The 25,786-nt window shown below is 36.4% G+C and overlaps 1 protein-coding gene across 3 annotated transcripts in view; it reads left to right on the top strand.

The window, feature by feature from the left end:
* Positions 1-5,911: 5,911 nt before the first annotated feature.
* l1cama (L1 cell adhesion molecule, paralog a) overlaps positions 5,912-25,786 on the top strand; it is a 113,336-nt gene continuing 93,461 nt past the window's right edge. For all 3 annotated transcript variants that reach the window (XM_056448650.1, XM_056448649.1, XM_056448648.1), the window contains exon 1: positions 5,912-6,014. The gene's annotated coding sequence lies outside the window, so the exon portion shown is untranslated. The remainder of the gene's footprint in view (positions 6,015-25,786) is intronic.

Here is a 25,786-nt window from a genome sequence, read left to right as displayed (position 1 = left end):
CCAGTTCATATAAATTGAACGGAGTTGTGAAACGGTGTGCGTCTTCAGCAAGTACTACCATACCGGATACCCCTGACTCGAAATAAACCTATATCAGTTAGTAGAACAGTTAATCCGTTAGTAGATTCAGTTACTACATTTAGTTAGTAGAACGCCACACTGACTCATTAGCTGTGAAAAAAGACCCGATGATAAGGGCGAGCTGACTGTTCTCTCGCAGCACGCTCTCATTGAGAGTGTGATTCAACCTGACTAAGGTAATTTTTATTCCGCAATATATTTTGTAAAAGCCAATTAAGCAAGGTAAATAATTCGCGTTACATTTTTTAAAAGTAGCTAAAATAATATCACTTATTTTTAAAAGTAATGCGTTATATTACTCCTTACTTTGGAAAAGTAATATTACATAACGCGCGTTACTTATAGCATTACCCCCGATATGGTGTAATTGTCATCGTTACAATAACATTTGCTTAAAATGTCCCCATGTATTTTTGACTGACTTATTTGCTTTATTATAGTCTTTAAAACTTATAACATTATATATATATATAGTATATATAGTATATATAACTATATATATATATAGTAAAAATGCATGTATAGAAGTAGATTTTGCACATTTTGACACATTATTTAAAATATGTGGTTAAGAAATCACTAAATTATTTGTTTTTTGAGGCACACTGGCCCAACCATGCTGTTAAAATCCTCAGTGTTTAGACCGGTTAGTCTGAATGGTCCTTAAAGGTCTTAAATTTGACTTGGTGATATATATATATATTCAAATTTATATTATTATATCTGCGTTATATAAAGATTATGCTACTGTATGTTATGTTGGTCACACTTTACAATGATGTTTAGTTAGTAATGTATTGACTAACGTGAACTAAGAATGAACAATAGTTGCACAGCATTTAGTAATTATAGTTCAATATTGCATTAGATCCAAAAATGACTAATTACTGTATTAATATATAGTTAGTTGTTAATGTTAGTAAATACATTAACTTATGCAACCTTATTGTAAAGGGTTACCGATGTTTTTGGATGTATCACCGTTTCTGTGTATTCATGTTGTGTGTTTTATGCAGTTGCTGCAGGTTTGTTTGCTCCCCATGCACGATATGAATCTCCCGTTCCAGCACATACCAAATCATCTGGAGGCAATAAGAGTAAGAAACCAGTATGAGGAGATATGAGCTTTTTGACATGGTGAGTTATCCTACTTGAAGTAACAATCACAAGATGGTCATAAAGGGATGGACATGGTCAGCAACAACACTCAGGAAGGTTGTGGTATTTAAATAATGCTCAATTACAGTTACACAACCACCAACATCCATTGCTTCAAGGTGAGATGCTATCGTGTTGCTTACATCAAATTCTGGTCTGAATGTTGCATGAAGACTCAAAAGACCAGGTTATCCAGTTACATTTTGTTGGTTGTCCTATTGCGGTAAACCTTTGTGAATATAAGCCTAGTTCTGCTGTTTTTATCTGACAGTGTTGCTGCTGCAGCTCATCTGCTTCGAGGTTGGAAGTGTTGTGCATTCAGAGATGCTTTTCTTTCAGTCCTTGGTTGTAACAAAGGATTCTTTGATTTGCTGTGTTCTTTCTTGTGTTTGTTCTTTCCTTCAATCTGCAGTCACTACTTTAATTTTTCTTGTCTGTGGGGGTTAGAAAAATTAGTCCTGTGATTCCTGTCCAATCAGATTGCACACAGAAGGTAAATTGCATCAAAACGGACTACCTCAAGACATGGACGATTTTTGATTGCAGCAAACTGTTTGGAAGCATCAAAAGTCTCCAAGTAGATGTCCAAACTCTTTATTCAGCAAACGTTTTATGCAGCGTATGCCCTTCCAGCCGCAACCCATTACTGGGAAACACCCATACACACTCATTCACACACATACACTATGGACAATTTAGCTTACCTAGTTCACCTATACTGCATGTCTTTGGACTATGAGGGGAAACCGGAGCACCCGGAGGAAACTCAGGTGACCACGGGGAGAACATGCAAACTCCACACAGAAATGCCAACTGACCCAGCCAAGGCTCAAACCAGCGACCTTCTTGCTGTAAGGTGACAGTGCTTCCCGCTGCGCCACTGTGCCGCTCCAAATAAAACTATATAATTATAAAAATGTATATGAACTAAAATAAATATCACCACCACTTCAGTATACGCTATTTTTATTTTTATGGCTTGGTTGCTTGTTCATATTTCAGAATTCATATTTAAATCATCAGATTTTTGTCTAGAAAACCCCTATATATATATATATATATATATATATATATATATACAGTTGAAGTCAGAATTATTAGCCCCCCTGTTTATTTTTTCCCAATTTCTGTGTAACGGAAAGAAGATTTTCTCAACACATTTCTAAACATAATAGTTTTAATAACTCATTTCTAATAACTGATTTATTTTATCTTTGCCATGATGACAGTAAATAATATTTTACTAGATATTTTTCAGGACACTTCTATACAGCTTAAAGTGACATTTAAAGGCGTAACTAGGTTAATTAGGTTAACTAGGCAGGTTAAGGTAATTAGGCAAGTTGGTTAGTCTACAGAACAAACCATTTGTTCCTATCGAGAAAAAAATAGTTAATAATAATGATATAGCTAAAAAGGGGCTAATAATTTTGACCTTTAAATGGTTATTAAAAACTGCTTTTATTCCATGCCGAAATAAAACAAATAAGACTTTCTCCAGAAGAAAAAATATTATCAGACATACTGTGAACATTTCCTTGCTCTGTTAAACATAATTTGGGAAATATTTAAAAAAGAAATTCAAAGGGGGGCCAATAATTCTGACTTCAGCTGTATGTAGATGAATAAAGTGCAAAATAAACAAACCCCTGAATAACAACTAAACGGTAAGGGCAACACAACAAAAAAAGGATCACATTTTCATTTCCAATTCATTTTTAGCCACTTTCACCGCATCTGTAGAGTGCTGCAATTTTCGGAAAAAACCCAGCTGTGTGATTCAAACATTCCCATAAAATAATGCTTTGATCACTACGCTGTCATTTGGTTTTTGGAGGTTGACAGCCTATTTTGTAGCCCTTGCAAATTAAACTTATTCAAAGCGGCTGTTTTGCATGAGCTTTTGTTATTGCATTTTGATGGCAATAATGCAAACTGGCAACTCCCTGTGCGAGGATTTCGAGATGAACCTTCAAGCTTCATTTGTCCTGCCTGCTTCAGGATGTGCTCATGGACCTGTCACAAATCAAGGTCCTTTAACAGAAGGCTGGGCATTAGTTTCCGGTTAAAGGGCAGCGGCTGGTGTTTTTTCGGCATGTGTGTATCATAAGACACCTAAAGCAATGGCTCTTCCTGTAAGTGTGGCACTGCACACAAAGCCAGATAATGTCACGTAACAAAGAGATCGACTCTTTGTAGATTTCTTCTTCTAAGCACTGACCTTTACTATATACGTGCAGCGGCACAGCAACAGTGTTCTTGCATGCTGAGGAGGGCGATTGTGTTGATAAAGAGATGGGAGATGCTTATTTTAAGCGAGTCGCCTTTTCGCAGAAGTTAAATTGTGCGTGATTCATTTGTCATTCAACCGTGTGCTAGTTTGAGTAAAGACTCCTTTAGTCACAGTATATCAGCTTCAAGAGTGGCTGAACAGATTTGCTTTTGCTTTCTCAGTAGTGGCTTAATTCACAAATAAGATGGAGTTCTGCAAATGAAAGGTTTACGCAGTTTATTTCACTCTTCTCAGATCTTTAACTTTTTGTTTATGCTAAACATCAGATTTTTATCTCTTGTGAAAATTTACAAAACTCATTATAGTTGACTTAAAATGAAAAAAAAGGAAAGAATTTGTTGTTTGTTTTACATTAACTTTTTATACTGTGCTCTACATAAATGCGTACACCTCTCACAAATATCCCTTTTACATTCCTATTTTCTATAGGATGCTTTGATAAATATATACATACATTAGATTTGTCAAAGCCCAAACCTATTTAATCAAAAAACATAAGATCATGGTCCAAAAATTAGTACATACAAATTAGTATGTTGGGGGAATGTATATAATATCTCTCTATCTGTCTGTCTGTCTGTCTACAGTTGAAGTCAGAATTATTAGTCCCCCTTAGATTTTTTCTTTCTTTTTTAAAATATTTTCCAAATGATGTTTAACAGAGCAAGGAAATTTTCACAGTATGTGTGATAATATTTTTTTTCTGGAGAAAGTCTTATTTGTTTTATTTTGGCTAGAATAATTTTTTAAAAACCATTTTAAGGACAAAATTATTAGCCCCTTTAAGCTATATTTTTTTGATAGTCTACAAAACAAACCATCCATATACAATAACTTGCCTAATTACCATATCCTGCCTAGCTAACCTAATTAATCTAGTTAAGCCTTTAAATATCACTTTAAGCTGTATAGAAGTGTCTTGAAAAATATCTAGTCAAATATTATTTACTGTCATCATGGCAAAGATCAAATAAATCAATTATTAGAAATGAGTTATTAAAACTATTATGTTTAGAAATGTGTTAAAGTCTTCTCTCCGTTAAACAGAAATTGGGGAAAAATAAACAGGGGGGCTAATAATTCAGGGGGACAAATAATTCTGACTTCAACTGTATATAGTGCTTAGCATAAAATCAACACAAATATCTCTTTTAAATTCATATTTGCTACAGGATGTTTTACTATAATACAAATTTGTGTTTTTATACATTAGTCAGTACCAAAGACCAACCATGGTCCAAAGATCATGGTCCAAAATTTAGTACACTCAAATTAATATGTTGGGGGAATTATTAAATACTAATTTTTAAAAAGAAAAAAGAAAGATAACATTAAATATATTACATTTTGTTACATTTTGTTGTTGTTGCACTAGCCTGTCTAATCGTTCATTCCTAAATGTTTGGTGACCAAACCTAAATTTTAATGGATCGATCTGTTTAATAAAACTAATAAATATTAATTTTCAAAAGGGGGTGTACTAATTGTATCGTGAACTGTATTATTTTCTCACTTTGTCAAGAAAAGCATTTTCATTTTACTTAAAACAAAAAAAAAATTATCTATATAGATGGGAATAAATTCAAACTTAAAAAAAAACTGTACAGATGCATAAAGTAATTAAAAAAAAGATAACAACAGAAAAAAGTTATTAGAATGTTACTAATTAAAACAATCATTCAAGCTATAAATAAAAACTAGAATAATATATTGATATTAAACATTGTAAAAATAAATAAATACATTTATTTAACATTAAACATATTTATGACTTCAAAATTAATATTAATATTATGCGTGTAGATATAGAGATTTTGTTCTTCGACCATATGCATTGAGCGTTATGCATAACCCCACATTCCTGGGTGCTCTCTTTTTTTTCAGTATTTCATCTGTCACTCTCGAGAAGAAAGAGGAGAAGAAAAATACAGAAAGCTCTTCTAGTGCCGCCATACAAATACTGCATAACAATGCACTAATTAGCATAACATATATTTCACCTCCTTATTACTCACGCCCACCAATCCAACAGCAAAAAGCCTGTTAATGGATTCTGCAGAAGAGCTCTCTGCTATTTAACATCAGTCATGAGTCTGAATCTCTCCTTCTGCTCCGACAGATCCTGCCAATCACCACTCAAATTACTGACACGTTTCGCCTGGCACCATGCAGTGGAAGTGGGAATAAAGACAATAAAGCAACGGTCAGAGCAGAGAATGAAGGGAGCGGAGAGGAGAGGAGAGAGTGAAGGAAAAGAGGCAGGGAGATGGAAGAAAAAAGGGTGATGTCACTGGCTTCTGATCACAGCCAATCAGAGGCGAGCAGTGGAAGCGAGGGAGCAGGAGAGGGTGTGTTTTCTTCACACTGCAGCATCAGCAGTGAAGAGAGGCCACAATCAATCTGACACTGAGCTGGAGACACACAACCTTCAGGGACACCGAAAACGCCACACACAACCTGAAGCTCTTTCTGAACTGCAGAGGTAAGAAGAGAAGCTTTTCAATAGTGTTTAACGTCTGACGAATGTCAAACAGAATTGGCGTGATTTTTGCAGATTTTTTTTTCTTCTTCTTGCGGTTAGATGATCACACCTTGGAGATTTAAGGTGCAGTGATGCTGGTGTGTGTGTGGTCTTGAATACTAGGTTGTTCTGGTGTTAATAACTGCATTGAGTTTATCTTTAATGTTTGTTTTTAGCTATAGTGTTACATTTGGCTTTTTTAAATAATTATAAAAAATAATAATAATATTTTCCTATTAACTTTAGTACGTTAATTAAAAATATGAATGCGTTTTTGAATATTTATGCTCATTTATGTCTTCAATTTATTTTTGTGGAGTTGCCCCGTCTCGTAAACAGAAACAGTCCTCTGGTGGATTCGCGCTCATCCCATGCGAGATCAGCAACAGGCTCTTGTGTTTTCATCTTTAATGCACGACTGCGTATTAGTGTTGCATATGCTGAACCGGTCTTCATATTGACCCATTCATAATGCAAACATTTACTTTATTAGCATGAATACCTGGAAGTTGTTTCATTAGGTGCTTCTGCTGGATATTATTATTTTAAGGTGTTACTATCACTGTGACGTGTTAATAATTGATGTGTTGATCTATATGATTGTTGCTCCCTCCCCCATGCTTTAGTCAGGCTGTGTAATTGTGTTAATCACCCGTGAGAGGAGTATTGTGATGTTAAGAGTACTGGTGGTCCGCAGTGGTGTCTGTTGGGGTGTTCGTTACAAAACAAATAATGATGGTTTGATTGGGCAGATGCCAGTGGCAAGTATATGAGAGCGTGAGGAGGACTGGGTGTGGCCTGCATTTATTTAGTGTGTTAAATGCAGACACACTCACCTGGCAGCAGGCCAGCATGTTTGATTCAGGGTGGGTCTCGCTCAGGTTGCTGATTATTAGCTCTGTTTGCAAAGTTTATGGCATGAAGCTGTTGTCATTCGATTGCATTGAATTGTTATTGATTCTTGCTAAAATGACTGTACACTGGTGCAGTGATTATGTTCGTGTTTTTGTTGTGTTATATTTCTATGATTATTGTGCTTCAAGTATTTTCAACAATTTTATCATTGAATTATGCACAGCTATGAAAAAAAAAAAAAAAGAAACCACGTGAAAATTCCCAGCTGGATGGGTGTTCTGGCGTTATTAAAATATTGGCATTTACAGCTTTTTCCCCCAGAAAATTACAGTTGATAAGTCACAATTTTTTTTATTTGTCAAAACTGATAATCACCAAATATTGATTTCTTAACTCCTCATCAATTGTTAGTTTATTATTATGAATTATTTTATTATTATTTTTTATCCATCTATTTATATCATACATACATACATACACATACATACATACATACATACATACATACATACATACATACATACATACATACATACGTATATACATACATACGTATATATATATATATATATATATATATATATATATATATATATATATATATATATATATATACATGCATACATACATACATACATACGTATATATATGTACATACATACGTATATATACACATACATACATACATATATATACATGTGTATGTGTGTGTGTATATATATATATATATATATATATATATATATATATATATATATATATATATATATATATATATATATATATATATATATATATATATATATATATATACCTGCATAAAATGTCACAATATTGTTGGGAAATTGTTCAATGGAAGCACATTGATACTTTAAAGCACACAATATTATACTTTTTATGGTTCTTCAAACAAATATCATACCAATACCATGAAATTACATGATACATGCACAGTTTTTGAGTAAGGGTAAATGTTCATGTTACAGTGATTATTAATACCATGGTAATATTAACAGGTGCTTTAAGGTTTTAAATAACGTGAAAATATAACTTTGTACACTTGTACCTTGTACACTTTTTTTTATTATCTCTTATAAAAGAAGCACTGTATAACAATGTTTAACAATGATTTCTATATTTGTAAAACATGATGTTTATTTGTCTGTTTTGAAAAAAAAAATGTTTGCATTGAACTTGTTTTTCGAGGTTAAATGTCTTTTTTAAAAATTGTTAGCGGAAAAAAATTCAAGATACTTCAAAAAATGTCCTAAAATTATGATGAATTTGTTGTAGAATTAAATATTTGAATTTGCCCCTACAAAAAATACTATATCGATACCATATTAATTTCATTTCATTTCATTTGACAACATTTGCTAGTTTCTTTTAACTGTATAGAACGATTCCCATGTCCAAAACCTTCAAAATAAAAGTACTTCAAAGAACACCATTTCGTTGTGTAGATTTGCTAATAGCTGGTTATCCACAGTTCATCTCCGTGCGACAGAATTTACACCAGCGTCCTGTCGCTCACACACAATGACTTGTGTATCTTTTCAGGATAAATCGTTGAGAATTGATTATCGACAGAGTGTCTGTAGACTGTGCTAAGGTGCTCAGGCCGTGAGAGTGTTTGGTGATATCCCGTCTCCACTCCACATCTATCACATCTATAGCTGATCCCGCTTTTACTCTGCCATACAAACACAGGGAAAATATGATGTGCCTCTGCGAAATCTTCTCTCCTCAGAGGCGGAGGCTTTAATTGGGCTGTGCGCACAGATGGATGGACGGGCTGGAGAGATTTAGGAGGGATGAAAGAAAGCAAAGAGGGGTGGGGTCACGTTTGACAGGCCAAGCCATCGCACGGGCCTATAATATATGTGCACTTATGCTGTCGAAGGAGATCAACAGAGACAGAGAGAGAAAATGAGTACAAGGTCAATAGTGAAGGAACAGGATTGAGGAGGAGTCTGTTAAAAGAAGGAATAAGAAAAAAAGCTATCAGTCATGTTGGATGGCCTCTGTTTTGACCTTCTGGACAGACTACAAGTCTACTGGTAATAATGACGCTATTGTCACACGTAGAGCTGCTTATAGCTGGACTGAGCTCATTTCATAATTGAACTTTACACAGTTATTCAGCAGAACTGAATCAACACCGAGCTGACTTGGGCTGAATAGTCTCACTATTGTCTTTGGAATAATAGAGCTGAATCTCGTATTTGGGTAACTTTGCTTTATTTATATGCTTTGAAACAGTTTGTGTTGTGTAAAGGGCTATGTAAATAAGACACGACGTGTCATATCTCCAACTTTACAAAGAGGTGGTTCAATGTGATGTTGGAATAAAAGGATGTTCTGTCCATTTCTTTCGACTAACGTTTTTTTTTTGACACTGTCATCTTTGGCTGGCTTGGAGTTTATAATAGACTTTTTCAATCCTTTTATTGCTTTTGTAGTATTGATACTATCCAGTAGCACAGAAATTGAACTGGATGCTGACCTTTCGGTTTTATCTAGAGCAGCTTTATAGTTGTTTGGAATTTTCATGATTGACTTTTTCATTATTCATCTGACTGAATAACATGAATAAATTACTTTTGTAATTGACCTTTTTTTTCCAATACTGATTGGATTCATTTGAATTGAAAAAAGACGCCTTTGTCTTCTGTTTCACATTTAAATCAACGTTTCGTAATTGATGAATTTTTAAAAATGGTTCAAACTTAAGCTGCATAACAACAATGACTACGTTTACATGGGAATCAGTAAACAAATTATTTGCCTTAATCTGAATAAGACAATAATATGATTAAGGTGTTTACATGAGTTACTTTTTGAATGTTCCTTTCATGATCCCGTTTTAAATGTTTAGCACGTAATTCGATTGTCATTGCATCACCATGCTATCCACATTTCCTTTGGAGTTTCAAGTAATTTTGGGTGTTTCATTTTTAATTTGTCGACTTTAACTGCGGTTTGGCACTTTCACTTTCATTCAGGAACATTTCATGCATGCCTCCCGTGACAAACGAGATACTGGATGCGAGTATGAACTGCTGGAAGAGTGTAGTTTTAATGGAATATGATCCCACACACTTTATGAAAAAAAAAAAACTCCACATTTCGTGATGCAGGTCCTTTACTGACTCGGTAGGTGCAGAGAATTGTGTCAAACAGTCGTGTGTGTATCAGCCCTCCCTGATATAGACTATCCTGTCGCAAAATGCGGGGAAAATCCTACACGACCGTAATAGTTTAATTGCTGTGTTCACATATCTGTATTGCACTTCAATAATGCGAATAAAATCAGCATACTCCACATGTTTTAATTTGATTTCGGTTTAGTTTGATTAGGACCTTAATCGGATTAAATTAATCAAAAATCGCTGTCTGCATGTTCGATTTTAATAATGAGTTTTGTCTTAATCATATTAAAATCGGATTATTGCTGTCCATGTAAACATATTTAATGTTGTCTTGTGAAGCTGATTCGACTTTGTTTTATACTGAATAGGTTTTACAGCATGAATATATTTACTCAAGCTAAATACTGTCACTGGTGTCTTCTGAAGAGCGGCTTTAGCTGAATTGCAAAATTATTCAGTTTTTTAACAGAAATTCAACTTTCGTCTTCATTATAGATTGAACTCATTTGACACGATGACATTAGTTAATGACACTGTTATCTGAATCGAATGTTTTACCAATTTTCCAGTTGTCTTCTGAAGTGCAAATTGATGAATTTCAATGTACCCACTGATTTCAATGTACCTAAGCTGAATAATGTTTTTCAATATCAGTTAAACTCATAGAAGTTAACCCCCAATTTCAACATTTATGAAGTTAACACAGTTCTTGAACTGAATCTGAGTCAACATTGATTTGACTTATTCAGTAAAAATTACTACAGCGTCTTCTTTAGAGGTGAATTTCATAATTGATTCATTTGTTCATTTTCATTCGGCTTAGTCTCTGACCCATCAAAGGTCGCCACAGCAGAATGAACCATCAACTATTCCACCATATGTTTTACGCAGTGGATGCCCTTCCAGCCGCAACCCAGTATTGGGAAACACTCAGTGTTTAATTTGTGAATTACGAGGTCATTCAATCCTTGTAATGGATTTGGCATGTGACCAAAGGACAGAGAGATGTCGGGTGGTTGAGAGAGTCGCGGACAAAAGTGAAGAGGGTTGGGGCGCGTGTGCGTGTCAGGAGGAGGATTGGTAAAATGAGGATCAGAATCAGCTTGTTCCGGCACAAATTAAGCCCTGGAAACACCCAAACACATTCATTTACACACACCCTCTCATACACTACGGCCAATTTTGTTCCCAATTCACCTATAGTGCATGTCTTTGGACTGTGGGGGGAAACTGGAGCACCCGGAGGAAACCCATGCCAACACGGGGAGAACATGCAAGCTCTACACAGAAATGCCAACTGGCCCTGCCAGGACTCTCAGTTTTCTCCTTACTGTGAGGCGACAGTGCTAACCACTGAGCCACCATGCCACCTCTTTCATAATTGATGAATTTTGCAATATTGATCATTCATCCAAAATGAAAATGATGTTTTTGATTACTCTCCCTCATGTCGTTCCAAACACCTGAGACCTTTGTTCGTCTTTGGAAAAGTTACGAGAATCCTTGTATGCACATAAAACAAAAATGACGACTTTATTTAACAGTTTCTTCTTCTCAGTGTCAGTATAGGGCATGCATTCATGTAATCTGTGTCATGACAAATACCCCAGATACTCGCACATAAATTTCTGTTTAAAGGGCGTGATATGTCAGCAGGCACGAACACATGCAATATACTAACATTGAGGAGAAAAAAAACAGTTAAATAAAGTTATTGTTTTGTTTTATGCACACAGAAGTATTATCGTAACTTGACAATATTGAATCCACTGAAGACGTATGGTCTGCTTTGATTATTTTTATTAATTCTTTGTATTTTTCTGGACTTTGAACAAGCTGAAAGCTTTGTCGTTTACTTAAAATATCTCAATTTATTTTTCGAAGACAATCAAAGGTCTCAGGGGTGTGGAACGACATGAGAGTGAGTAATTAATACTAATTTTCATTTTTGGGATGAACTAACACTTCTAGCTGTAAAACAACACTATTGTCTTAACTATATGGATGTAGTTGAATATTCTCAAGAGATACAATGTTTTGTCGTATTGCTATGTTCAGTGAAAATAAAGGTATTTTAAATAGTAGAGCTTCTTTATAGCCCATTAAAATTTGTTTCATTATTTTGCCATATTAAACTGAGTTAGAGCGAGGATTCATCCCCAAAATATAAAAATACCCACTATTTACTTAAGTGATTTTAAACCTTTATGAGCTTCTTCTATTTGTTAAAGACAATATTTTGAAGAAAACCTGTAACAATTGTCTTGGGTAGTATTTGTTTTTCCTGCTATGACAGGTTATGAAATGGTTGAAAGTTTTTAGCATTTCTCAAAATATCTTCTTTAGTGTTCAGCAGAAGAAAGAAAATCATAAAGCAACAAGTAAAGGGCGAGTAAATGAAGACAGAATTTAAAATTTTGGTTAAACTATGCCTTAAATATAAATAATAATTAATAATAACTATTGTTTTCGGTCGAGCTGCTTGATATCTAAACTGAACTAATTCCATAGTTGAAGTATACACACAGTTAATAAACTTAAATCAGCATTGATCAATCAGTCTCATCTTCTCTAGAATTGCTTTACAACAGACTTGGGCTCTCTCATTTGATCAAGTTTGCATCACTGATTCTTATTTCCCCGTTTCTTCTCATGAAGCTGTTTTAAATCAATCTGTGCTATAAAAAGCTGACTTGATGCTCTCTGTTTTGACATCCGAAACGCCATCAAGGCAGCGTGCAAGAAATGCTGTAGAAAGGCAACTCTCAGAAGCAGAGCATCTGTTGTGGATGAGCTCTGGGGAGAAACAGCAGAGTCTCCACAGCCACCTGTTATCGCCTCGGGCCCTCGGTGTCGCTGGCACATCCTGCACCCGCACAGAATCCCCCCTCTAACACCTGTTTTAAGTACCCGTGCAGTGGCAAAAGCTTTATAACCTACTGCTGCAGCTCCGCTGACGGGGTCAGCCTGCATAGAGACAGACAGACACGCATTAGTTAAACCCATTTGGCGAAGCTGCGGTTGGAATGGAGGGGGATGACAGTAGCAGGACAGAGACGGTCAGACGAGCCTGGAGGACGACAAAGAGGGGGGCAGGATGCATTAGGCTGATTTAAAGAGCACACAATGACTTAACCGGCCTGTTAGAGCAGAATGGGTACTAATAGGTAAAAAGGTGTCTGTAATTTATTACAGTTACTACATGAGATGTGAGGAGGAGGAGGAGGAGGAGAATGATAAAGGGAGGACGGTGGAGGATTAAAGGCATAGTTCAACCAAAAATTAAAATTCTTCAGTGTTTACTCACCTGTTACTTGTTTCAAACCTTTATTAATTTAAATAAATAAACAAAAATAAACAACCTGTAAAGCCACACTATTACACTATTTACACTATTAGCAACTCGCTGCGGCAAAGCGACAACATTTTAACGGAGAGTAAGCAACTTCCGGCAATTTACGTCTACGTCTACAGCGATCGTTGGCGACCAGTTGGGGGTGTCAAGTGATGTGACAAAGTTGAGAATCCTTCAACTTCATGCAAATGAAGAGCGACGTTCTTGAGCAACAGCCAATAGGAGCACAAGTAGAGTTCATGTGATCCTCTCTCAGCTTGGTCAGAGGCCAATTGTATTCATGCTGTATATACCTACACAGACCTGCGTTTACAGCAGGTTGTCACCCAAAGCATCAGGCAGCTACAAAGTCGCTGCTAGTGTGAATGAGGCATAACCCATGAGTGTCAAACTCTTGCAGCCCTACACAGTTTAGTTCCAACCCTGCTTTAACACACTTGCCTGTGGGTTTCAAACAAGCCTGAAGGACTCGATTTGTATGATCAGGTGTGTTAATTAGAGTTGGAACTAACTGAGTTTGACATCCCTGATGGACCCTTTGACTTCTATAGTATTTGTTTGTCCTACTGTGGAAGACACTGGTTTCAAAATTTCCAACACAATCTCACGGCAATTCTTAACTTTTTAATTTAGTGGCTAATTCGTATGAATTCATACGATCTGATTTGCAAAATTTAGTACGATTTGCTAATCCCCCAATTATGGTTGGGTTTAGGGGTGGGGTTGTGTGCCACACCTCCTATTTAAAATCATACATTTTTGTACAACTGAACTCGTACGAATTCGAACGAATTAGCCACTAAACTGACAAAACGTAAAATAGTTAAGTTTCCTCGTGAGATCAGGCTGGAATTTCAGCTTTCCTCGAAATATCTTTTATGTTTAACAGAAGAAACAAACTCATAAAGGCCTGGATCCTTTGAGTTTCCAATCCTTTTAAAATTTATTTAAAATGTTTGTTTTTATATTATAGCTTCAATCTGTAGTTATTTTAATTTGTAGTCATAATTTGGTGTTAATAAGGCACATAATTGGTATTTATATTAGAAAATTTCTAATTATTATCATCAAAATACTTGAAATGTTTGAATGTAATCATTTTTGTATACAGTAGTGTTTAAAGTAAATTAAATGGCCTTTTGGAAGTAACTTAACGCTTCAAATAAAGATCGTATCAATTATGCCAGTAGATGGCAACAAGTGACGGTTTAAATGTTTTGGTCTTTTGAGTCGTTATTTCAAGACATTTGTTAATTAAAGTAATGTTCATTTACCTTCATGAGTGAGTAAATACATTTTAAGAGCCCCTACTATACATGAAATTGGGTCATATTTCGGTTGTAAGGGTCTCCAACTAAGAATATGCATGCAAGGTCAAAAAACACTTTCATTCAGACACCTTTTTCTTTGTGCACTGTGCTTGTGGGCGGGACTACAGGTTTCAATTTTCCCGGGTTTTGCTCGCACAGCAACTGGGTGGGGCTTAAGTTTTGTATCCACGTCACGCCGAAACGGCTAAAGACTCGTTATCAAGCTGATTCATTTAAAGAACTTGGAGTCGACTCTTTTATAAATGAATCAATAGTTTTAAACACTGTCCACTTTCAGATTTAAGCCTTAGCTGGTCATTTTACTTCACTTAGAGCTGTGTTACACACTACATGGAAGGTCATTCTCAAAAACTCATAATATAGGGGCTCTTTAATACAACCCAATATTTCACATTTTAACTCACTCTATTCACAGCATTATTTCTGCAAAGTGCTGGATTTTTATGAATGAATTTTTCATGCTTTTTTTTTATAATCGCTTTACCAGCATTTAGGTTTTTTTCCATGGCATTGCTTTGTGTTTTAGGGTTAACTGAATTGTTCATAAAAGTTAATGGATTATTTCCTACCAGAAAATTACCAGTGGTATTTTCCAATTCACCATCATTTATTTACTTTATTATTTAAATTACCTTTTACATAAATTTTTATAAAAAAAATTTTGGTGCTAGCGATATATGAATTCCAGTAGGCTACCTTTAAATGTTGTAAAGATGACGATTTTTCCTCAGGATGCACTAAGTACATGAGATCAGGAGAACATGAGAAACTAAGAGGTTGAATTTCATTTGTAACCCTATATAAAAAGTAATTTTTCATGTAAAAGCATTAGTTAAGGAAGAAAGGGATGTCAAGCTTTGAACAATGCTCTTTATTGTTCTTTTTGACACTCAAATGATTTTCTTCTTCCCTCTTCTTCAAGGCCGTATCTTTAGTCATGCAGTGCCAGGCAAAATACTTCTCCAGACTGCAATCAAAGTAATGGGTTCTTGAGAATGAATTGCAATTTTTTTTAAACCGCACATACACAAAGCTTCGCAAAATGAAGCCAATCATGCAATTGAGGCCGTAATGCAGCCGTCTCAAACAGCCAGCCTTAAATATGCTGATGAAATTAACTTATGCTGACAGAGGTCACTTTAAATCAGTCAGTTCTTTGGATTTAATCACCAAAAAGCTTGACAATAAATTAAAAATGAATCCACAATAGCGACCCAAAATTGAAAAATGCCTTTCCAGCAAAGCTTTTCTTTTGTTTATAAGACTAACCGCTTGATTTTGACAGCAGAAGTTGCTCTAAACACTGTTAACAAGCCGTGTTATTTGAATGCGTAGGATGTGATGCGACTGTCAACATAAAGCCACAAAGTGAAAAATTGTAAAGAGAAAATGCAGCTGTGCTCAAACAAGTGTGGCGTACTCCTACAATCAGTGAAATGAAGCCATCTCTTTGTCTGACCAACATTGGCCTCATTCCTCCTAATATATCTTTCTGATAAAAGACACATTATTGAGCATGAGTGACTGAACTCGGCGTGAATCTCTGCTTTGTCAGAGTTCTCTCTGTTGTCTTGTCGAGTGCTGTGAGGAGACTGTAGTCTATTGACGCAGAGTTCATAGCAGTCATGAGTTTCCCGTAATAGCAATTTCACTATTCTTCAAAATCATTTGAATTTTGACTAAACAGTGCATCAACCTTCACATGATGCCTGCAGCGAATCATTTTTGCATAATTAAAGTATGCATCATTTTAGTTAAACTCTGCTGTTTGGAAGATTGTTGTTTTGAGGTGACCTGGACTGGAACGGGTGTCCATATTGTGGCCGTGGGCTGACAGTCTGCTAGATTAATGACTGTGAGGATCTTCAAAATCTGTTGCTGCCGTCTAATCATAAGTTTTCTTTTTTGGAGATCTTGTTTAGATATTGAAAATGGAGTGAGAAAAAAAGAGTGCTTTTGGTTTTTAAATCTCTTGAGATTATATAAAGATGTCTGGGTTTTAGTCTCCATCTGTGATGGTATCTGAGAGGCAAAATTCTGTTTTTCAAATCTTCTCACTTGGACAAGATGTGGGTCTAGATAGGTATACAGTAGTCAACATTTGAAGTGGATCAAAAAAGTTTGTCAGAATTGTCCTGGGACAAGAAAGGTTGTTTAATAGTTTTAGAACATTCTCAGAAACATATATTATCCACTGGGCAGCATAGTGGCTCAATGGTTAGCACTGTCGCCTGGCAGCAAGAAGGTCACTGGTTCCAGTCCCGGCTGGGCCTGTTGGCATTTCTGTGTGGGGTTTGCATGTTCTCGCTGTACTCTAGTTTCCCCCCGTATTGTGTGTGTGTGTGTGTGTGTGTGTGTGTGTGTGTGTGTGTGTGTGTGTGTGTTTTTGAATGAGTGTATATAGGTGTTTCCCAGTACCAGATTCTGTGTTGATCTGAATATGAGTCTAGTCTGAATCTGGGTCTTAATAGATTCTATGTTGATCTGGATCAGAGTCTAGATTGGTCTACTCTTGATCTGCGTCTAGATGGGTGTAATCTGGATCTGGGTCCCAGTAGGCCCTGTTTTGATCAGAATCTGAGTCTAGATGCTTGTACTGGATTGCTGATCTGTGTCTAGTTGCGTCTTGTCTGAATCTTGTTTCAGTCTGCAAAAAGGTCTAGAATGGATCTAGTTATCACTATGTTATGTTTTGTTCTGGGTGTAGGGTTGTGTTGCACGATTACTGTAACTGAATATGAATTTTATCAGCATTTTGTCAGTAAAACATGTTCCAGTAAACATCCAGCACGTGCTTTCAGATGGATCAACATTTACTAAACGGATTCATAGTACAATGATAAGCTACTCAAAGCTCAAAATCAAAGTTATTGGATGACAATGACATCAAGGTAATCATTCTGAGGATTGACAGATATGCATGTGATCTGATGGTTCCATAGTCTTGTGATTATTATTCACACCAAATGACAATGAAAGCAGTTAAACACTATGGGGATGTCCTGGGTTATTTCGTGATGTGTTTGGAGCTTCCTCATGAGAGTGCCCTCTGGCTTCCAGATAAGATGTTCTACAGATCACGTCACTTTTGATGTTTTGGACAAGGGTGCCTTTGCTCAATAGTTTTTGTGTTTTCATTTCAGCTCTAGGTTCCTGTTTGATTTGGATTTGATTCTGGATGGCTCTAGTATAGATCTGGATTTCTAGAAGTCTGGGTTTAGATAGCTCTACTAATTATTTTACAAAGTGACATCGCCATTGACTGGTCTAGCATGCATACAGCCATTTGTAGTAATTTTTGTGGATTTGTGTTAACGGGGATCGTTTGTACTTCATAAATGCTAACTTTTCCATCTGTCAGAACACCATTGTCACGTAAACCTGCCATTAATCTAGTTTTGAGTCTAGTTTCGTATTGCTCTGGCTTTTTTTCACTCCAGCTCAGATTTCCAGTGCTTTTTCAGTCCTCCAGTGGCGTAACTGTGAGAGTGTTTGTAGGTTTGTGTGACAAGCCTGAGGCTTTTAGTGTTTGTTCTAGCGGAGTCAAAAGCGTTATGTCAGGCATGATATATTCATTACTGCAGGATCAGTGCTCTGGTGAGTGTGATCCCCATGCACTCCGCTAATTTAATCTCACCTACTGTGTCGTCTTATTTCACACTGCACCCGCCAACCACCCAGAAGCACATTAAGACCTGAGGATGGTGGGGCAAGTCAGGACCACGGAAAAACATAACACATTCCTCCTCCAGAGCCAGCTCTAGCTCAGATGGTTGATAATCAAGAGATGCGAATCGCACGTTATATCTGTCCTTTATCTGACAAGGCATTTGAATGAATCAGACATTTAATTGTAGTCTTGATTCTGTAGTTGTGATGTTCTGCTGAAGTGTGAGCTTTGATTAAACTGCCCACTTTTGCTGACAGACAAATAAGCAGCAGTCCCGTAATATAGATGCTGCCACACAATGTGATTTTTACCAAAGACAGACGTGTTCCTGGATCAATATCTTTTGTTCGCCATAAAACAATGTTCCTTTCATTCAGTTGTAACCTGTTGTATAATTAGAGAGTAATGATTGGTTAATTAAGTCACTCTTGTCAGGGTTTTGTTGAAACACTTAACACATGCGCCATTAAAAACGCTGTCACAAAAGGATGATCTTATGAGGCTATGCAAAGGTGTCACGTTTACGAGTTTTTAAGTCTTGACTTTGACTTTCAAGTCAATTTGATACCAAGTAATTTCCTATTGGTTCTGACAAACAGTGGCCATTGTGAATGTGCTACGTTAACATTTGCTTTGGCAAATCTATTACCAACAGTGATGGAAGGAGTACTGAAAAATCATACTTAAGTAAAAGTACAATTACTTGCCCAAAGATGTAGTTTAAGTAGCGTAAAAGTATCTGTTGTAAATGCTACTCAAAGTATGAGTAAAAAGTAGGGAGTATTATCAAAGTCCCTTTAAGGCAAGTTATTTCACTTGGCGGCCATCTTTTAAATGCCTCTCGGGCAGTATACTCAAGCATTCTGCCTGAATGGGGAAAAATCTAATTCTCCAAAACTGCTTGCCAAGCTTACCATAGAATTTCATTTTATGAATCACCAATAAAATTAAACAACAACCGTGTCTTTAGTTTCATTTCCAAACATACAAATCACACAAAATCTGCAGAAACTCATGCTTGGTCCAAGGCCCGCCCCCGGAGTATCAGCAGTCTATAGGTTTCGATGATTGGCTCCTGTACTAGAAGGCGGGCTTTATTCGCCATATAACCATAGATGATTGGCTCCTATTCTATTAGGAGGGGCTTTATTCATCATATTGACCTTCAGACTTTTCCCCATTCAAAAAGATATGAGTGACATGTCTTGTGTATTCTATAGTCTTTGGTATTATGCTGTGAAAGGCTAATGCTTTTATGTGCAGTTTGTGCTGGTGTGTAAACGTAACATTCTGTAGTATAATTAGCTATTGTTTAAGACTTTTGGGTGATTTTCAGACTGTCTAAACAGTCTCTGGGTCATTGTGTGTAAAGATTTTGGCCATCTCCTTGGACACTTTTAATGCTTTCAAACAGTTTGCTGCATTTATATAAAGCCCTTATCTTGAGGTTGTTCAGTATGATGCGATTTACAATACTTTCTATGTGCAATTAGATTGGACAGGAATCACAGGACTGATTTTTATTTTTTTTTACTCAGCCAATCACCATAGACAAGAAAAAAAATAAAGTAGTGACGGCAGGTTGAAGGAAAGTAGTGGAGTAAAAGTACGGATACAGCACTAAAAATGTTCTTAAGGGAAAGTAAAAGTACACATTTTTTAAACTACTTAGTAAATTACAATTCCTGAGAAAAACTACTCAGTTACAGAAATTTGAGTATTTGCAATGTGTACTTTACACCACTGGTTATCAATCATATGAATTCCTATAAAAGTTGGTGAATGTGGTAAATGTGATCACACTTAAATGGTGAATATTCATTTATTTATTTTCCTTCGGCCTAGTCCCTTATTTATCAGGGATCGCCACTGTGGAATGATTGGCCAACTATTCAAGCATATGTTTTACTCAGCGAATGCCCTTCCAGCTACAACCCCTTTACTGGGAAACACCCATACACTTTCACATTCACATGCTATGGCCGGTTTTGTTTACCCAATTCACCTATACCGCATGTCTTTGGACTATGGGGGAAACCGAAGCACCCGGAGGAAACCCACGTGAACACTGCGTGAACATGCAAACTCCACACAGAAACACCAACTGAATCAGCAGGGACTGGAACCAGTGACCTTCTGGCTGTGAGGTGACAGTGCTAACCACTGAGCCACCATGCTGCCAAAATGTATTTGAGCTTTGAACTGAAAGTAGTAGCAGTAATTGATTTGATACAATACAGAAAGCAAAAGCTGTCAACCATTTGCTTTCAGAATTTATGTATGTAATGCTATTAACTATGTTCTACAAGTATGCACGTATTTAGTGTAAATGAAATCTGCACATAATACTTTATATTCTTTTGCTGTTTTCTGGTCTTTTTTAATACTTTTTTGAGAGAATTGTTTATTGCATGGGCACCTCCAGATCTGGCCAATTCCTATATATTGGAGAACTTTAGCTCTAGAAAGTAAAACTCCATTTAAAATGACACCATTCATTTGAATAGACTTTTCTCCATTGCTTTTGGTTCAATTGTGTTATTATCAATGCTTCATTGGGTCATAGTTATTTCTCTCATTATAGCCATTGTGTACACAGTCTTTTTGTTCATATTGATTAAGTTTGTAATGTTATAATTGACCTATGAGGATTGTTGATTTGGTTCATGACTTATAATGCATTTCAAATCCCTATGGGGGGAAAATACTTTCAGAAACAGCACTGCTGAAAGAGCGAGTCGCCACTAATGCACTCTATCGAAATGATTGAATTTGTAGACATGTGGACATTTTTGAATCTAAGTGAGTTGTTTGTTAGATGCGCACTTCAGAGTTACAGTGGATGCAGCACTTGAGTATTTTCAGCTACTGTTTAATGAATCTTGGATATTTGGACTTTGACAGTGCTGTCTGCATACTACAGTATTAAAAAAAATAGACAATGGATGCATTTCAAAAGCTAAATGACGTCATTAAGGTCAATTAAATGATTTAACTCTTAGTATTAAGTATTGTTTTGTTCAGCAAATCTCTTTTAATATCAGTCAGAGTATTGATTCAGATGATAATTGGAAATCTCATATCAAGCACAAAGATTAATACATAGAAATGCTCTTTAATTTATTATTTCTCCTATATTCTGCGCATAGCAGTGAGTACTGTGGTTTAATTACTGGAAACATTATCACAGCTTTGCTTGTTCTGCAGCTGAGCAGTATGTGTGTGTGTGTGACGATCCATGTGTCATTTTCTTTTTTTCTCTCAGGTATTTCAGCTTTCACTTTCCCATCCTTGCATGTCTTTTCAGGCAGGTTGCGTTTTCCCTGACAGGAGATAACTGGAGCTGAATGTAAAACCAGCAATGGCTGTGTTTATGATGTTGATGTGCTCCTGCAGTGCGCCACTGCAACATCGTCTGAGCTATATCTTGACGCACACTTTAGGGGGAAAAAAAAGAGGAGCTGATAAACAACAACAAACTTGAGAGATGATATTCCGCATGCACACATTTGGAGTGAGCAAGCAAGATGAAAGGGCATGAAAAAGTGGAGAGGAAAAGTAGAAGAGAGAAAGAGAGAGAGAGTTATGTATAACCGAAGTGCTAACAGTGGCAAATTGAGGCTAAGCTGAAAAATGAGAGAGCTAAGGCAACAAAGAAAATGAGAGATGAAGAAAAAAAGATACAGGGTTATAAACAATGCTAACAAGCTTAATGAGGTAATTATGCATTTGGACAATGGGATGACCTGAGGGGTGAGGGGCTGGGTGGGGCTCCGGGACAAGTGCGGGTCGGAGTTGTGCATCAAGAATGAGAGAGAGCGTCAAGAGGGGACAGAAAATGATCTTTGAAGAGAGCCAGGGGAACAGAGCTGGGAGGAGGTTCACAGGGAATGAGAGAATAGGTGGAGAGATGGTGGGGGTGAATGTTTGCGTTTGGCAAGGACAGATAGAAAGCTAGATTTTTTATTAGATTTCTTTTTTAATTTATTTAAGAGCGATGTTTGCTTTCACAAAAGATACCTTGAAAATCCTTGTTGGCTGGGTGTCCCTATGTAGAACTATATGACTTTTTAGAGATATTCTGGGTGGTTGCTAGTGTATTGATAATGCATTCTTAGTTTTCAAGGTTGCTGCAATGCAAAAAAAATTTATCTTTCTTCGATTGCTAAGATTTTGGTCTTGTTTATAGTCCAAGTATCTCAAAGTTCTTAAATAAAGCAAGAAGCAGTTTCTAGACAAGCAAAAAATTGTCTTGTTTTAAGAAATAAGAAGCCAAATGAAGTGAGGACAAACAAAATAATCTAAACCTAATAAACGAATCCTGTTTTTCCTTTTGACACAATTGTTTTGCTTATCCCAATGGCAGATTATTTAGCTTGTTTGAAGGAAAAACTCACTTTATTTTGAGATATTATTTCTTAAAACAAGACAATACTTTAGCTTGTCTTGAAAATGCTTCTTAATTTACTAATTTTTTTTAGATATTTGGACTAGAAACAAGGAGGAAGATCTAAGGAAGAAAAGCATTTCTTGTAGTGTGGGTTATTAAATGGTTTATACCCACATAGCAATATTTCTCTGGCCCACACGATCAGCTGTTGCTCGGCCCACTTGCTGGAGTGAATTACGGTACGGCTTTCAGACAAGGGCCAAACATGGACCATATCTGGGCCAAGTCTCAGCCAAGTCAATAACCCATAACTGGGCAAGATACTGTATGTTGTTGTGTCACGACTGCAATGAAGTTGATAAACCTATGAAGCATTGCACTTTAAGCACACTATGGGCATGCTTTTTTCCTGAAGTAACCTGATTGGTGGAATTTCTTTCTTTATTTTTCTTTTAAAAATTATTTAATTGTATTTTTAATGTGGGTCACAGACATAAGAAATATATCCACATAAATCCTGTACCTTTTAATGAACCAACTATACTTGAAAACAAAAGTTTTTTGCGTTTGTAATCTGTATGAGTGAACGCGAGGTACATTCCATCCTGTCAAACGCACATCACATGACAGCAGAAACTACTCAAACGCAGACAAACTTGTAAACAAAGATTTGCTGTTATTTCTGGAGAATATTCGCCATCAAGACCAAGTTGTGGATTACTTCAGAAAACATTATGTACACATGTAATGTAATTGCAAGCTTGGCTAACGGTTTTGGAGAATTTTATGTTTATGCCCGAGCATACTGCACGAGAGGTGTTTCAAAGATGGCCGCTGAGTGAAATGTCTTGTCTTAAAGTGACTTTGGCTTAGCTTGGTGTAGATCATTGAATGGAATTAGACCATTAGCATCTCACTCAAAAATGACCAAAGACTTTCAATAATTCTCCAATTTAAAGCTTGACTTCAGTAGCTAAATTGTGTGCTAAGATCGAAGTAAAAGCAGCTGTTTTCTATGTCGTTATGTCTAGGAACTATACTCTCATTCCAGCATAATATTCAAGGAACTTTGCTGCTGTACCACGGCTGCAGCAGGTGCATTGATATTACGCAACACCTTAAAATACTCCCCAGCTAGTAGAGGTGTGAACCTACACTGTATCTCACGGTTCGGTTCGGTTACGATTATCATGCCATCGATTCGGTTCAATTCGATATCTCAGTGCATCACGGTGCATTGACGCTTTCCATACACAGTTTTATCTTTTCTTCACCGCACAAAAATTCTTGTATTATAATGTACAAATATATTTATATTTAGCTACTATTTGTAATACTATTTTGTCGTTTAATGTCGACAGTCAGACATATAAACTGAACCTTCAAACAACACAAGCATTTATAGCAAATAAACAAATATAAATATCCCGCTCGCTTTCTGAGCCTTGACTAGCGAGTTCTTTCTTACACCCCTTTGATTGGTCACGCGCTCAACAGAAAGGGCTGCAATTGGCACTTACGCGCTGCGCTCTTTACAGATGAGTGACACTGATAACTTGCAGCGGCGATCACAACTGATCCATGATGGACGCGGAGGAGAAAACTCTGCAGACACGAGCTTGTGTCTGTATCCAGAAGTATCGTTGTAACAGCCGAGAGGAGGAAAAGGCACGCCAGCAGGTCAAATAGGCCACAGTGAAAGAGAGAGAGAGACATGGAGTTCACTTTCATTCTCTCAATCACAGTGAAATAGGGGTTTCTGCTGTAAGTGTCAGTGAAAGACTGTCCAGCAAACACTCACACAGTGAATTGGGCACAGTTTCTGCGTTTTTAAGTAGTTAGAGCATTTTAGATACTCGCGTTTGCCTCCCTCACCATAGTAAGCTACCGCAATATATCGCATATGAGCTAAATGACGTCAGTACATAATAACCGGTTATGATCATTACTGAACCGATACAGAATTGTCCGCATCTGCATCGCGGTGCACCGAAGACACAATTAATTTTGACACCCCTACCAGCTAGCTAACTAGGTTACAGTGCTGTGCTATATCAAGGTGCCTACTGAAACCATGGTAAAGCAACAAAATTCCTTAATTATTATGCCAGAAATTGAATAAGCAACATTTAATTTTATGTTGGTCATAGTATGTTACTACAAAAGACTAGAGCCAAGCTTTAAATAGGAAAATTGTAAAAATGCTTTTTTTTACATTATTTTTGAGCGAGATGCTCAGCCACACTTCTAAGGTACTGCAGTGAGAATGTTTGAGACAGCCCTGCAGTTGCTACGGGGTTGCTTGGTATGCTGCTACATGGTTTCTCTTTCTGAGCTGTTCTAGTTAGTTATAAGGTAGTTTATATGGCGTTGCAATATGGATGGTGGATGCAAGGCATTTGTAGGCTGCTGTGTGGATGCTAGAGTGTTTAAAATTCCTGCTGTTCCACTGATATGCAGTTGCTAAGGAGTGGTGAGTGGTTTTAAGGGCGTTGATGTGGAGTTGGTAAGCAGTTTTAGGTTGCCATCTGGTTGCTAGAATGCTTTTGAATGGTTCTGTTTAGACAACTCTAGTGGTTAGTAGGTGGCTATTATTAAAATGCAAAAAAAATAAATAAATAAATAAAAATTCTGTACATGTTTAGTCTTTCTACAATCAAAAAAATTGTTAATAGGCTTTTCACAGATGGAGGGCAGGAAGTGACTCTTCTACATAAGAATCACTATCAGAACATCAAAATGTTTCTGTTTTATGATGTTTATAATTGTTTAAACTGGCCAAAATAAGAAATGCTGACCGTCTTTTATAGACTTCCAAGAGTTTAAGTTTAAGAAACTGGCTGAAAAACAGAAGAAAGGGTGGCATGTAATAAACATACATTCAGTACATCCATGTACAGACTTTTTTGAACGCGATAATTCATTTGACAGGTCCAATAAAGATTATATACAGGCCTAGCTATGTGTATAAATATGTTAA

The sequence above is a fragment of the Danio aesculapii genome, chromosome 23 (assembly GCF_903798145.1).
Source record: "Danio aesculapii chromosome 23, fDanAes4.1, whole genome shotgun sequence".
Taxonomy (NCBI): Eukaryota; Metazoa; Chordata; class Actinopteri; order Cypriniformes; family Danionidae; genus Danio; species Danio aesculapii.
Note: the sequence above shows the minus strand (reverse complement) of the source record. Positions and strands in the feature narration are given on the sequence as shown.